This window comes from Oncorhynchus clarkii, chromosome 1 (assembly GCF_045791955.1).
Source record: "Oncorhynchus clarkii lewisi isolate Uvic-CL-2024 chromosome 1, UVic_Ocla_1.0, whole genome shotgun sequence".
In the NCBI taxonomy this organism is placed as follows: Eukaryota; Metazoa; Chordata; class Actinopteri; order Salmoniformes; family Salmonidae; genus Oncorhynchus; species Oncorhynchus clarkii.
Window position 1 is genome coordinate 35,725,818 of NC_092147.1, and position 16,866 is coordinate 35,742,683.

At 43.6% G+C, this 16,866-nt stretch overlaps 1 protein-coding gene across 2 annotated transcripts in view; it reads right to left on the bottom strand.

The window, feature by feature from the left end:
• Nucleotides 1-16,866, bottom strand: part of LOC139406623 (tripartite motif-containing protein 44-like) — a 69,298-nt gene that overhangs the window by 35,817 nt on the left and 16,615 nt on the right. The gene's annotated exons all lie outside the window — the stretch shown is intronic.

Below are 16,866 nucleotides of genomic sequence, written 5' to 3' on the forward strand. Positions count from 1 at the left end.
AAATTATGATGTCACCCTATACCATTAATAATCCTGCCTCCTGAATCCAAGTGTTTGATACGGGGGAGACGAGTAACTTTATGATCAAACTTTATCAATGTAAAAGCAACATTCATTTTTCATAGGAAATTATCTTTAAAATAGTCAAATGTAGTGGCAAGTTTAAACGTGTATTTGTAGAATATTTTGGGGGGTTTCAATTAGGTAAATGCAGATGGGAAGCCTATTTATTGAATGACGCAATGCTGCATTAGTTGGGATACAGGTTACAATGCTTTTAAAGGGAAAATTATATTTCGGATGGTGTCACCATAATTTAATTTAAATGGATTTTGGTGTAGAATGTCCTTTTAAAAAGTCACCAGAAGTGACCTCAGTTGTTTTACAACTTGATTGGTGTTCACCTGTTGTAAATTAAATTGATTGGACATGATTTGGAAAAGCACACACCTGCCTATATAAATGTCCCACAGTTGACAATGAATGTCAGATCAAAAACCAAGCCATGAGATCGAAGGAAGGCACATATCTGGGGATGGGTACCAAAAAATGTCTGCAGCATTGAAGGTCCCAAAGAACACAGTGGCCTCCATCATTCTTAAATGGAAGAAGTTTGGAACCAACAAGACTCTTCCTAGAGCTAGCCGCCACCCAAACTGCACAATCGGGGGAGAAGGGCCTTGGTTAAGGAATGGACAGATAACCTGATGGTCACAATGACAGAGCTCCAGAGTTCCTCTGTGGAGATGGGAGAACCTACCAGAAGGACAACCATCTCTGCAGTACTCCACCAATCAGGCCTTTATGGTAGAGTGGCAAGACGAAATCCACTCCTCAGTAGAAGGCACATCACAGCCCACTTGGAGTTTCCCAAAAGGCACCTAAAGGACTCTCAGACCATGAGAATCAAGATTCTCTGGTCTGATGAAACCAAGATTTAAATATTTGGCCTGAATGCCAAGCGGCACGTCTGGGGGAAACCTGGCGCTATCCCTACAGTGAAGCACGATGGTGGGAGCAGCATAATGCTGCGGGGCAGGGACTGTGAGACAAGTCAGGATCGAGGGAAAGATGAACAGAGCTAAGTAGAGAGAGATCCTTGATGAAAATCTGCTCCAGATCACTCAGGACCTTAGAGTGGGGACAACGACCTTAAGCACACAGCCAAGATAACGCAGGAGTGGCTTCGGGACAAGTCTCAATGTACTTGAGTGGCCCAGCCAGAGCCCAGATCAAACATCTCTGGAGAGAACTGAAAATAGCTGTGCAGCGACACTCCCCATCCAACCTGAAAGTATCTGCAGAGAAGAAAGGGGGAAACTCCCCAAATACAGGCGTGCCAAGCTTGTAGCATCATACCCAATAAGAATGAGATACAATAGCCGGACCCCTTCTACTGCCGGTACGGGGCACGGAACCCCGCCGGTCCTTCACGACCGGACTACGACGTGATCTGCTCGAGGGGGTACTCAACTGGCCCCTACATCATGACGTCCCCTGAATGCCCATCTGCTAGCCGCAGCCCGCTAGCTGTCTAGAGAATATTGGACTGTTAGCTGTATACACCCATCGGACAATTTCTTGGTCCTCTATACCTATTTTGCCAATTGGACTTGGACCCCTCTGCTACTCGGAACCCTACTAATCCATCACGACTGGTTCTATCGACGTCACCGCACACGGAGGCTAAAACAGACTTTTCCTCCATCGAGACGTCCCTCTAAGGCCCCTCTACTAGCTGTCTGAATCGTCGTGTCTCCAGCCAGCCCAACCACTCACTGGACCCCTATGATCACCAGGCTACGCATGCCTCTCCCTAATATCAATATGCCTTGTCCATTACAGTCCTGGTTAGTGATTGTCTTATTTCACTGTAGAGCCTCTAGCCCTGCTCAATATGCCTTAACCAACTAGTTTCAACTCCTACATATGCGGTGACATCACCTGGTTTAAACGTCTCTAGAGACAATATCTCTCTCATTACTCAATGCCTCGGTTTACCTTCAGCGTACTCACATCCTACCATACCTCTGTCTGTACATTATGCCTTGAATCTATTCTATCGCGCCCAGAAACCTGCTCCTTTTAATCTCTGTTCCGAACGCACTAGGTGACCAGTTCTGATAGCTTTTAGCCGTACCCTTATCCCACTCCTCCTCTGTTCCTCTGGTGATGTAGAGGTTAATCCAGGCCCTGCAGTGCCTAGCTCCACTCCTACTCCCCAGGTGCTCTCATTTGTTGACTTCTGTAAGCGTAAAAGTCTTGGTTTCATGCATGTTAACATTAGAAGCCTCCTCCCAGAGTTTGTTTTATTCACTGCTTTAGCACACTCTGCCAACCTGGATGTCCTAGCCATGTCTGAATCCTGGCTTAGGAAGACCACCAAAACCCCTGAAAATTCCATACCTAACTATAACATGTTTCGACAAGATAGAACTGCCAAAGGGAGCAGTGTTGCAATCTACTGCAGAGATAGTCTGAAGAGTTCCGTCTTACTATCCAGGTCTGTGCCCAAACAATTTGAGCTTCTACTTTAAAAAATGTACCTTTCCAGAAACAAGTCTCTCACCATTGCCACTTGCTATAGACCACCCTCTGCCCCCAGTTGTGCCCTGGACACCATATGTCAATTGATTGCCCCCCCATCTATCTTCAGAGCTTGTGATGCTAGGTGACCTAAACTGAGACATGCTGAACACCCCGGCCATTCAACAATCTAAGCTTGATGCCCTCAATCTCACACAAATGATCAATGAACCCACCAGGTACAACCCCAAATCCGTAAACACGGGCACCCTCATTGATATCATCCTAACCAACTTGCCCTCCAAATACACCTCTGCTGTTTTCAACCAAGATATCAGCAATCACTGCCTCATTGCCTGCATCTGTAATGGGTCTGCGGTCAAACAACCAACCCTCATCACTGTCAAACGCTCCCTAAAACACTTCAGCGAGCAGGCCTTTCTAAATCGACCTGGCCCGGGTATCCTGGAAGGATATTGACCTCATGCCGACAGTAGAGGATGCCTGGTTATTCTTTAAAAGTGCCTTCCTCTCCATCTTAAATAAGTATGCCCCATTCAATGTTTTTTAACCATAAACCGATATAACCCTTGGTTCTCTCCCAACCTGACTGCCCTTGACCAGCACAAAAACATCCTGTGGCGTTCTGCATTAGCATCGAATAGCCCCCGTGATATGCAACTTTTCAGGGAAGATAGGAACAAATATACACAGGCAGTTAGGAGGCTATATTCTTCAAGCAGAAATTTGCATCCTGTAGCACAAACTCAATAAAGTTCTGGGACAATGTAAAGTCCATGGAGAATAAGAGCACCTCCCCCCAGCTGCCCAATGCACTGAGGCTAGGAAGGGATGACAGTGTTTCCCCGATCAACAGCGCTCCACAGCAACTCGCCCAAGCCTTCCCCATTTCTCCTTCACCCAAATCCAGATAGCTGATGATCTGAAAGAGCTGCAAAATCTGGAACCCTACAAACAGACGGGCAAGACAATCTGAACCATCTCTTTCTAAAATGATCTGCCAAAATTGTTGCAACCCCTATTACTAGCCTGTTCAAACTCTCTTTAGTATCGTCTGAGATACCCATAGATAGGAAAGCTGCCGCGGTCATCCCCCTCTTCAAAGGGGGAGACACTCTAGACCCAAACTGTTGTAGACCTATATCTATCCTGCTCTGCCTTTCTAAGGTCTTCGAAAGCCAAGTTAACAAACAGATCACCGACCATTTCGAATCCCACCGTACCTTCTTCGCTTTGGAATCTGGTTTCAGAGCTGGTCATGGGTGCACCTCAGCCACGCTCAAGGTCCTAAACGATATCATAACCGCCATTGATAAGAGACATTACTGTGCAGCCGTATCCAACAACCTGGCCAAGGCTTTCGACTCTCTCAATCACCACATTCTTATCGGCAGACTCAACAGCCTTGGTTTCTCAAATGATTGCCTCGCCTGGTTTACCAACTACTTCTCAGATAATAGTTCAGTGTGTCAAATCGGAGGACCTGTTGTCCAGACCTCTGGCAGTCTCTATGGGGGTGCCACAGGGTTCAATTCTCAGGCCGATTCTCTTCTCTGTATAAAACAAAAATGATTTCGATCTTGTTGCTGGTGATTCTCTGATCCACCTCCACGCAGACGACACCATTCTGTATACCTCTGGCCCTCCTTTGGACACTGTGTTAACTAACCTCCAGAAGAGCTTCAATTCCATACAACTATCCTTCCGTGGCATCCAACTGCTCTTAAGTGCAAGTAAAACTAAATGCATGTTCTTCAACCAATCGCTGCCCGCACCTGCCCGCCAGTCCAGCATCACTACTCTGGATGGTTCTGACTTAGAATATGTGGACAACTACAAATACCTAGGTGTCTGGTTAGCCTGTAAACTCTCCTTCCAGACTCACATTAAGCATCTCCTTTCCAAAATTAAATCTAGAATCAGCTTCCTATTTCAGAACAAAGCATCCTTCACTCATGCTGCCAAACATACCCTCGTACAACTGACCATCCTACCGATCCTCGGCTTCGGCAATGTCATTTACAAAATAGCCTCCAACACTCTACTCAACAAATTGGATACAGTCTATCACAGTGCCATACGTTTTATCAACAAAGCCACCACTGCGACCTGTACGCTCTCGTTGGCTGTCCCTCGCTTCATAGTCATCGCCAAACCCACTGGCTCTAGGTCATTTACAAGTCCCTGCTAGATAAGCCCCGCCTTATCGCAGCTCACTGGTCACCATAGCGGCACCCACCCGTAGCACGCGTTCCAGCAGGTATATCTCACTGGTCACCCCCAAAGCCAATTCTTAATTTGGCCGCCTTTCCTTCCAGTTCTCTCCTGCCAATGACTGGAATGAACTTCAAAAATCACTGAAGCTGGAGACTCATATCACCCTCACTAGCTTTAAGCACCAGCTGTCAGAGCAGCTCACAGATCACTGCACCTGTACATAGCCCATCCAACGACCTCACCCCCATACTGTATTTATGTATTTATCTTGCTCCGTTGCATCCCAGTATCTCTACTTGCACATTTATCTTCTGAACATCTACCATTCCAGTGTTTAATTGCTATATTGTAATTACTTTGCCATGCTATGTATTGCCTTAACTCCCTTATCCTACCTCATTTGCACATGCTGTATATAGACTTCTTCTACTGTATGTTTGTTTATTCCATGTGTAACTCTGTGTTGCTGTTTGTGTCAAACTGCTTTGCTTTATTTTGGCCAGGTCGCAGTTGCAAATGAGAACTTGTTCTTAACTAGCCTACCTGGTTAAATAAAGGTGAAATAAAAATAAATACATTTTTTAAAAGAATCAAGGCTGTAATCGCTGCCAAAAGTGCTTCAACAAAGTACTGAGTAAAGGGTCTGATTTTTTAAATCTACCGTTGAAGTTGGAAATTTATTTTCACTTAGTTTGGAGTCATTAAAACTCATTTTTCAACCACTCCACAAATTTCTTGTTTCGCAAGTCGGTTAGGACATCTACTTTGTGCATGACACAAGTAAGTTTATCCAACAACTGTTTACAGACAGATTATTTCACTTATAATTCACTGTATCACAATTCCAGTGGGTCAGAAGTTAACATACGCTAAGTTGACTGTGCCTTTAATAAACAGCTCGGAAAATTCCAGAAAATTATGTCATGGCTTTAGAAGCTTCTGATAGGCTAATTGACATAATTTGAGTGAATTGGAGATATGGATGTATTTCAAGGCCTACCTTCAAACTCAGTGCCTCTTTGTTCGACATCATGGAAAAATCTAAAGCAATTAGTCAAGACCTCAGGATAAAAGGTGTAGACCTCCACAAGTCTCATTCATCCTTGAGAGCAATTTCCAAACGCCTGAAGGTACCACATTCATCTGTACAAACAATCGTAAGTATAAACACCATGGGACCACGCAGCCATCATACCGCTCAGGAAGGAGACACATCCTGTCTCCTAGAGATGAACGTACTTTGCTGCGAAAAGTGCAAAAAGAAAATACATTATTTTTTTTATTTTACCTTTATTTAACAAGGCAAGTCAGTTAAGAACAAATTCTTATTTTCAATGACAGCCTAGGAACAGCCTGGGTTAACTGCCTGTTCAGGGGCAGAACGACAGATTTGTACCTTGTCAGCTGAGGGATTTGAACTTGCAACTTTTTTTGGCTACTAGTCCAACGCTCTAACCACTAGGCTACCCTGCCGCCCTCCAAAAAATAAAATCAATCCCAGAACAGCAGCAAAGGACCTTCTGAAGATGCTGGAGGAAACAGGTACAAAATAATCTATATCCACAGTAAAATGAGTACTATATCAATATAACCTAAAAGGCCGCTCAGCAAGGAAGAAGCCACTGCTCCAAAACCGCCATAAAAAAGCCAGACTACGGTTTGCAACTGCACATGGGGACAAAGATCATACTTTTTGGAGGAGTGTCCTCTGGTAGAATGAAACAAAAATAGAATTGTTTGGCCATGATGGCCATTGTTATGTTTGGAGGAAAAAGGGGGAGGCTTGAAAGCCGGAGAACACCATCCCAACTGTGAAGCACGGGGGTGGCAGCATCATGTTGTGGGAGTGCTTTGCTGCAGTAGGGCATGGTGCACTTCACAAAATAAATGGTATTATGAGGAAGGGAAATTATGTGGAAATTTTGAAGCAACATCTCAAGACATCAGTCAGGAAGTTAAAGCATGGTCGCAAATGGGTCTTCCAAATGGACAATGACCCCAAGCATACTTCCAAAGTTGTGGCAAAATGGCTTAAGGGCAATAAAGTCAAGGTATTGGAGTGGCCATCACAAATCCCTGACCTCAATCCCATAGAAAATTTGTAGGCAGATCTGAAAAAACATGCAAGAAGGCCTACAAACCTGACACAGTTACACCAGCTCTGTCAGGAGGAATGGGCCAAAATTCACCCAACTTATTGTGGGAAGCTTGTGGAAGGCTACCCAAAACATTTGACCCAAGTTAAACAATTTAAAGGCAATGCTAACAAATACTAATTGAGTGCATGTAATCTTCTGACCCACCGGGAATGTGATGAAAGATATAAAAGCTGAAATAAACCATTTTCTCTACTATTATTCTGACATATCACATTCTTAAAATAAAGTGGAGATCCTAACTGACCTATGACAGGGAATTTTTACTAGGACTAAATGTCAGGAATTTCAATGTATTTGGCTAAGGTGTATGTAAACTTCCGACTAACAGATTAGATAGATAGACATTTTCTGTTGATTAAAACAACATGACATTTAACATAAATACAGTGTGGACATTGTTAATGTTGTAAATGACTAGTGTAGCTGGAAACAACTTATTTTTAATGGAATATCTACGTAGGCGTACAGAGGCCCATTATCAAGAACCATCACTCCAGTCTTCCAATGGCACAATGTGTTAGCTAATCCAAGTTGATCATTTTAAAAGGCTAATTGATCATTAGAAAACCCTTTTGCAATTATTTTAGCACAGCTGAAAACTGTTGATCTGATTAAAGAAGCAAAAAAACTGGCCTTTACTCTTGTTGAGTATCTGGAGCATCAGCATTTGTGGGTTTGATTACGGGCTCAAAATGGCCAGAAACAAATAACTTTCTTCTGAAATCCGTCAGTCTATTCTTGTTCTGAGAAATGAAGGCTGTTTCATGCGAGAAATTGCCAAGAAACTGAAGCTCTCGTACAATGCTGTGTACTAGTCCCTTTACAGAACAGCTCAAACTGGCTCTAACCAGAATAGAAAGAGGAGTGGGAGGCCCCGGTGCACAACTGAGCAAGAGGACAAGTGTCTAGTTTGAGAAACAGATGCCTCATAAGTCCTCAAGCTTCATTAAATAGTACCCGCAAAACACCCGTCTCAAAGTCAACAGTGAAGAGGCAGAGTTCCTCTGTCCAGTGTCTGTGTTATTTTGCCCATCTTAATCTTATATTTTTATTGGCCAGTCTGAGATATGTCTTTTTCTTTGCAACTCTGCGTAGAAGACCAACTTCCCGGAGTCGCCTCTTCACTGTTGACGTTGAGACCGGTGTTTTGCAGGTACTATTTAATGAAGCTGTCTTTTTAGAATAAGGCTGCAATGTAACAAAATGTGGAAAAAGTAATGGTATCTGAATACTTTCCGAATGCACTGTAGACATAAAACTGTGAACAGTGACCAAGACGGGGAGAGCGAGTGCATAAATGTAGAAGTAAAAAATACATGAGGAGACTATAAAAGAATAGAGGATGATGAGGTAAAAGACTAGCACCAGACGGTAGCAGAGAGGGAGAGGTATAGCGAGAGATCGACACACAAATAGCAAAATAAATCAGGACCATGAAAGAAAGTGAAAAAAAGAAAGAGTGAAAAAGGGATGGGTGAGTAACTGCCAGGCCTCAACCTCCGCTTGCTTTTTAACAGTCTCTCTATATTTATTTATTTATTTCTCTCCGTCTCTCTCTGAGTGGTGCATCTCCTCCCCAGGCTCTCCTCCACGGTGCCAGTCTGTAGATAGAGACCTCAGAGCCCATCTGCACCGCCGCCATGCCATCTGTTTGGCTTTCAGGGCAATTGAACTCCAAACTGAGATTGCATTTTAATCAATTTCCCAGCTCCCCAGGCTTCTGGGCTCTCTTTAGCTACGACTCATTAGAATACTATACCTTCACTAGCAGGCCCCTCACTGGGACGCCTCCAACGCAACATGCCAACATAGACGGTGATGCATTGAGGAGTTCCAGCCAGCCCCCTATCAAGGTCTCCTGGCACCCCCTCTGCCCCTGAATGTCCTCATGTCACCTTACCTGTCCTCAACATCTCTCACATTGCCTCCTATCTTTACCTTCTTTCCCTCATCCCTCCCCCTAACTGCTCACAGAAGTTAGCATAGCTGAGGCCATTGGATGAGGCCATTGGAGACCAAAGTCTTGTCAGTAGCTGCCATTTCTGCACAAGCAATCAGATTCTCCAAATTACCCCCCAACTCAATAGAGAGATTTAAAACACTTAATTAACTTTTTTTGTATGGGGGGATAGAAACATGCCCATCACTCATTCAGATTCCAGGAAAATCGAATCACAGCAAATTAGTAGGCATGGAGTCACTGTACCGAATCTAAAAGTAGTTCTTTTCAGTCCCAGCTATCCCATTAGCTTTAACACAGATCAAATTGAGAAATAAGATCATCCATTGAAGAATTAAAAGGGAAGGACATTTCAGTCAGCATAGCTTGCAGCAAGGTTCTTAGGTCATGTCCCTAATGCAAAAACATGTCATCAATCTGGCACAGTTGACACATTCTCTCATCACCTCTCCCATCCTCCAGGCCCTCGATTGAGCCCCCTGCCTTTTCCTGCTGGGTCCCCACGACCCCTGCACCAGATGGGGGACATGCTCCTAGCACTGCCCCCCTGTTTGTGGAGCATGGCCCTCTGCCCTTGGACCTCTCTCCCTGGATGGAGCTAAGCATCTGCCCTGATAGTGAGAGGGGAGTCAGCCATCCATGCTAATCTTCATTTACACTGGAGCAGACAGAGGCCTTCAACTGGAGACACCAGAGAGAGCGGGTACAGGACTTGATGATGAGAAAGAGCGAGAGAAACAAAGAGAGAGAGAGGCAGGGAGAGAGAGGAAAGGAGAGAGAGGACACACTGGCAAGGCCATGGGCATTAGGCCACTGTGCCTCCGAGGCTACACAAAGACAGAGAACGACTGCTAGGAATCAAAATGTTACAGAGGAGAGTAGTGGGTTTGACTAAATATAGTAAACTTCTTAGACATAGGCAATGAGAGAGAGAAATAGTGCTGTGCACATGACTTCAGAAGTCTAGGCACTCCAATGAAATTAACATCAGACAGTGGCTCCTTTGGGATTAAAGATTCAGAAGGTGCTACCAATTAGTACTGATAGAGAATGCTAACATTGAGCCAACACTCTTTGGACCAGCAAAACATCACATTCTCATAGCTGACAGCTAAAGCCTGTACGTGTTTACAATTGTATTTGACCATCACTTGAACTCGTAGTCATGCATACATTAGAAATCAAATCAAAGTTTACGTGTCACGTGTACCGAATACAACAGGTGTAGGTAAACCTTACAGTGAAATGCTTCCTTACAGGCTCCAACCAATAGTGCAAAAAAGGTATTAGGTGAACAATAGGTAGGTAAAGAAATAAAACAACAGTAAAAAGACAGGCTATATACAGTAGCGAGGCTACATACAGACACTGGTTAGTCTGGCTGATTGAGGTAGTATGAACATGTAGATATGGTTAAAGTGACTATGCATATATGATGAACAGAGAGTAGCAGTAGAGTAAAAGAGGGGTTGGCGGTTGGCGGGACACAATGCAGATAGCCCGGTTAGCCAATGTGCGGGAGCACTGGTTGGTCGGCCCAATTGAGGTAGTATGTACATGAATGTATAGTTAAAGTGGCTCTGCATATATGATAAACAGAGAGTAGCAGCAGCGTAAAAGAGGGGTTGGGGGGCACACACAATGCAAATAGTCTGGGTAGCCATTTGATTACCTGTTCAGGAGTATTTTTGGCTTGGGGGTAAAAACTGTTGAGAAGCCTTTTTGTCCGAGACTTGGCACTCCGGTACTGCTTGTCATGCGGTAGTAGAGAGAACAGTCTATGACTGGGGTGGCTGGGGTCTTTGACAATTTTTAGGGCCTTCCTCTGATGCCGCCTGGTGTGGAGGTCCTGGATGGCAGGCAGCTTAGCCCCAGTGATGTACTGGGCCGTATGCACTACCCTCTGTAGTGCCTTGCAGTCAGAGGCCGAGCAATTGCCGTACCAGGCAGTGATGCAACCAGTCAGGATGCTCTCGATGTTGCAGCTGTAGAACCTTTTGAGGATCTCAGGACCCATGCCAAATCTTTTTAGTTTCCTGAGGGGGAAATAGGCTTTGTCGTGCCCTCGGACCATTCTAGTTTGTTGTTGATGTAGACACCAAGGAACTTGAAGCTCTCAACCTGCTCCACTACAGCCCCGTCGATGAGAATGGGGGCGTGCTCGGTCCTCCTTTTCCTGTAGTCCACAATCATCTCCTTAGTCTTGGTTACGTTGAAATATTTAGCATCAGCGTTTCCCCTATATTCATTCCTCCCCTGCTGCAACAAATATGTGACTCGATTCAGAAAACTAGGCATATGTCGCACATCATTACTTCACAGGAGAGCCATTTGAATGTAAACATAAAACATCTATCAAAATGAGTTTCTTGGCAGAACTGTCTTCTGGAACATGTGAACTTTCATGTGCTGTAATAATAAACTTGTATTCCATCCATAAATACAAATGAAATGGTTAAATTACGAGCCTAGTTTGTTTAGCCACGGACAAAGTCAGGAACCTTACCACTAGCCATGATTGGCTGAGATAATGGATGGGCTGGACATGCCGGGAGATGAGCTTGGATTGGTCTGCCATGTAGCATGCTTCTGTCTGTAAAGTGAGCTGTTCAGTATGTACTGATAGAAAGGACTAACACGCCGTTTTTGAAAAGTATATAACGTTAACCATCGAGAATTACAAACATTTTGCTACTTTTCCTCAACAACATTGATGCCCTGAATTTAGCAGGCGCTATGGACAGATCAGTTGGAAAAAGTGATGGGCTACTTTCTGCATACGGTGAGTGGGAACTGGAGTGACTTGACAAAACAAGATGTAGCTACAAACAAAACTGAGGTTCCAGTCTGCCGTGAAGCATTCATCCATGTATACAGGTAAGAGACTAGCCACATATTCAGATATACGCTTCTAATTTTATCAGAAAGTTGTTGATCTATGAAGTAAAAGTATTTGAATCAGAAATCCATGCGCATTGCTAGTTAGTCTAATGTTAGCTAGCTAACACTGAACCTAGATTGTTAGCTTTAGCATCCTGCGGATTCGTACTACAGCTATGACAATGCTTGTATTGGTAGTAGTACGAGTTCGGATTATGCCGGTTCATTGTTTAGCTAGCTAGCTACATGTCTAAACAAAAAGACTCCACTTCGGACAGATTATTACATGACTCATCAAATTAGCCAGGTGTATCTGGGGGTGATTACGGCCATCTATTGTACTTCATGAACATGTGCACATGGCTAGACAATAGTGACCCATCCACTTAGCTAAACATGGCTGGAGGGTGGTTATAGAATTTCCTTCATATGGCCCATCAATTTTGTGTGTTGAGTAAGTGTCATCTAATAATTATAAAATATTTCTAAAATATTTTTATCTGGACACTGTTTTTGATATTGCTACTATGCAAGTCACCATTTCAGTGAACCATTTCTACCTTCCGTACCCTTTGCATGTGACAAATAAACATAGATTTTATTGTATATATTGTGTGTTTACCACATGGCCTCACATGTGAATCCTTAATGAGATGGGTGGGGCTAAGGCTTAAGAGGGTATGAAAGATGCTGAAAGGGTGTAGACAAAGAAGAACTCTCCAGTAGGTGTAGCAAATTATTCAAGGGCCATTTTCTCAAAAGTGGGGTTACAAGTTTATCAACTTTCAAAGCAGAATTACTTCCCATTGTTCCTCAACTGCAGTGTATGATATACCATTTACTCGCTCGGAGTCATTACTTTTATCCATTGTAAAAAATACTATTTCAATTTTTGCTACATAAGACCGAATCGAGGAGGTTGGTCACATATGTATATATTTTTTAAAGGGATTGTTGTTGGCTCAATGACTGGAAGCCTATGGGAACTGCTAGCATGTAATTGTGCTAACACTAGTAGCAATGCACCCAGGTGCTAACAACTTTAAAAGTGAAAAGCACCACATTAAATGTAGGAGCACCAGAAAATAAGATTTTCTAAATTGACCGAGAAACAGCCTATATTGGGTCAATATGAATTCTACTCACTGGGCACAGACATCAATTCAAGGTCTATTCTGCGTTGGTTTAACATAATTTCATTGAAATTACATGGAAACAACATTGATTCAACCAGTGGTTTATTATGAAGCACATGTTGTGCCCTATAAACTAATATGTAACACTGTAAAGACATGAGTTTATTATAAAAGCTAAATTGCTTATACAAATACCTGGAATTGAAAATGCAAAGTCATTTGTGAAATATTAGGTTTCTACATGGTGTAAAAACACTATTTCCCTGCATTATTTTGAAAATTGTACACGTCCCCTAAAAACATAGTGATGATGACATGCAAGAGATCTGTCAATCATTCATTGCCATGTCTATGATCATTGATCTCCTGAAGAAGCTATCCCTTTAACTTTCTTTCTGTGCTCCAAATGTTTGGCTATACTGGTAAATCTACCAGGTTATTAACTAGCTAGCCAATGAGGTAACATGACTGAACAGAGTGTAAACAAATGGTTAGACCATGCGGTCCCTGAGATCCGCTATAGGAAGAAAAAAAATGTTGAGTCGGTAATAATGGGTCAGATCTTTAGACCTGGTTGGGTTAAAAGCAACACTGAGCAAATCATAAATGAAACATTAAGGTCTGTACACTTGTTGTAAAACTTTCTGTGCAGATCATCTCTCTCTATATACTGTAGGTCCGGCTGGTGCTTATCCCCAGTGCCAGGCTCTGCGTACTGTTTTTACAAGGCCTAAAAAGCATTAATGGAACATTAGGACTAATTGGCTTTGAACGGTCTATCCCTCCCTCTGGCAACAACGGCCCTGCTCTAAACACTTTTCCAGAGAGATCCAAAGCCCCATTCTTCTCTCTCTCTAACTCTCGCTCTCTGTTATCGGCATTTCTCTGCAAGCAATCACATTCTCCAAATTACCCACTAACTCAACAAAGGAGAAGTACATTTTTTTTTATGTACTTTCTCCCTTTTTTCCCTCTAAAATAATGCACAAATGGGGAAAGCAAGAGAGGGAGAGTGAGAGAGAGGGTCAGAGAGAGGGAGAGAAGGAGAGGGCCTGTGACATCGGCTGTGAAAGAACATCAGCTACAGTGAGCTCCTGTTTAATGATACATACGGTAATTAAATTAAAATGCTGTGAAAAGAGAGAAAGAAGGATAACTGGAGGTAGAGGCAGATAGAGAGGGAAATAGAGAGAGAGAAATACTTGAAATCAGTCATAGAGCCCATTGCCCTTTATGGTTGTGAGGTCTGGGGTCCGCTCACCAACCAAGACTTCACAAAATGGGACAAACACCAAATTGAGACTCTGCACGCAGAATTCTGCAAAAATATCCTCCGTGTACAACGTAGAACACCAAATAATGCATGCAGAGCAGAATTAGGCCGATACCCACTAATTATCAAAATCCAGAAAAGAGCCGTAAAAATTCTATAACCACCTAAAAGGAAGCGATTCCCTGTTCACAAATGCTCTCCATCCAACCTCACTGAGCTCGAGCTGTTTTGCAAGGAGGAATGGGAAAGAATTTCAGTATCTCGATGTGCAAAACTGATAGAGACATACCCCAAGCGACTTACAGCTGTAATCGGAGCAAGAGGTGGCGCTACAAAGTATTAACTTAAGGGGGCTGAATAATTTTGCACGCCCAATTTTTCAGTTTTTGATTTGTTAAAAAAGTTTGAAATATCCAATAAATGTCGTTCCACTTCATGATTGTGTCCCACTTGTTGTTGATTCTTCACAAAAAAATACAGTTTTATATCTTTATGTTTGAAGCCTGAAATGTGGCAAAAGGTCGCAAAGTTCAAGGGGGCCGAATACTTTCGCAAGGCACTGTACATGTAGGTAGATTTAATTAAAGTGACTATGCATAGATGACAACAGAGAGTGGCAGTGGTGTGGAGAGGGGAGGGGGATGGCAATGCGAATAGTCTGGCCATTTGAGTAGATGTTCAGGAGTCTTATGGCTTGGGAGTAGAAGCCTCTTGGACCTAGACTTGGCGCTCCGGTACCGCTTGCCGTGTGGTAGCAGGGAGAACAGTTTATAACTAGGGTGGCTGGAGTCTCTGACAACTTTTAGGGCCTTCCTCTGACACCGCCTGGTATAGAGGTCCTGGATGGCATGAAGGCCATACCCAGGCCTTCTTTAAGAGAGTCTATAATGTTTAACCTATAGATGCTACAAAGCATAAATTGGTGTCATATGAAGATTTAGCGCCTGCTATGCAATGAGTATTTTATTCAAATATAATAATTGTTACATTAATTAATGGCTATGGAAAAATAAGCACATTTTTCAATAAATTACACTCCATGTGCAAATCAAAGTTCCAGAGTGGGATCTCAGCTAGTTTTAAAGAGCAAATTCCCCTAAAAAGCAAGTAATCCCTTTGAAAATGTTCTATGTGGCATCGATATGGGTCAGTAACATATATTCTCGTGTCGAAACGTAGTTTGGAACGTCCGTGCGTCACAACAAGTAAATGAATGTTGCGTTTGGGTGAACAATTATGACAAGAAATCATGCCCCGTTATGCCAAGCTCCATATGCAAATCACCCCTCTGCCCTTCCCTTATGATTAGGGCTCCGTTGTTTCATCTCCTCCAACACGCTCAAAGGATCACTGCCATTAGAGACTGAAAACCCAAATACGTATTGACCATGCCTCTATGGTGTGCATGCTCTGCCGAAGGACCCTAGTATGCAGAATAGGTGCTTGGAGTTCGTCGGCCCCTGTCTGCACCAGTAATGCTAGCTTGGTGTGCAACGACCTGTGGTGGTTAATTATAACCAGAGATACTAGAATATAATGCACTCTCTGGTATAATTGAGGACTACATGAAAAGGCGGGCCGAACAGGCCACCATTAACATTGACGGGCTGTAGTTGAGCGGGTCGAGAGTTTCAAGTTCCTTGGTGTCCACATCACCAACGAACTATCATGGTCCAAGCACACCAAGACAGTCGTGAAAAGGGCACGACAAAACCCTTTCCCCTGAAAAGATTTGGCATGGGTCCCCAGATCTTCAAAAAGTTCTACAGCTGCACCATCGAGAGCATCCTGACCTGTTGCATCACCACCTGGTATGGCAACTGCTCGGCCTCTGACCGTAAGGAGCTACAGATGGTAGTGCGTATGGCCCAGTACATCACTGGGGCCAATCGTCCTGCCTTCCAGGACCTATATAATAGGAGGTGTCAGAGGAAAGACCATACAATTGTCAGAGACTCCAGTCACCCAAGTCATAGACTGTTTTCTCTGCTACAGCACGGCAAACGGTGCCGGAACGCCAAGTCTAGAACCAAAAGACTCCTTAACAGCTTCTACCCCCCCATTGCTGAACAATTAATCAAATGACCACCATTATTTACATTTGTGACCCGATTCAGGAAACTAGGCAAGTCATGACTTCACAGGAGAGCTGTGTGAAAGTAAAACATTTTTTTCTGTTGAGGCACAGATCTGGAAAGGGGACCAAAACATTTCTGCAGCATTGGTTCCCAAGAACACAGTGGTATCCATCATTCTTAAATGGAAGAAGTTTGGAACCATCAAGACTCTTCCTAGTTCTGGCTGCCCAGCCAAATTGAGCAATCGGGGAGAAGGGCCTTGGTCATGGAGGTGACCAGAACCCGAAGGTCACTCTGACAGAGCTCCATAGTTCCTCTGTGGAGATAGGAGAACCTCCACCAATCAGGCCTTTATGGTAGTGTGGCCAGACTGAATCCACTCCTCAGTAAAAAGCACATGACAGCCCGCTTGGCACCTTAAGGACTCTCAGACCATGAGAAGCAAGATTCTCTGGTCTGATGAAACCAAGACTGAACTCTTTGGCTGGAATGCCAAGCGTCACCTCTGGAGGTAACCTGGACACCTGTGGGGATGTTTTTCATCGACAGAAACAGGAAAACTAGTCAGGATTGAGGGAAAGATGAACCTGCTCCAGAGCGCTCAGGACCTCTGGGT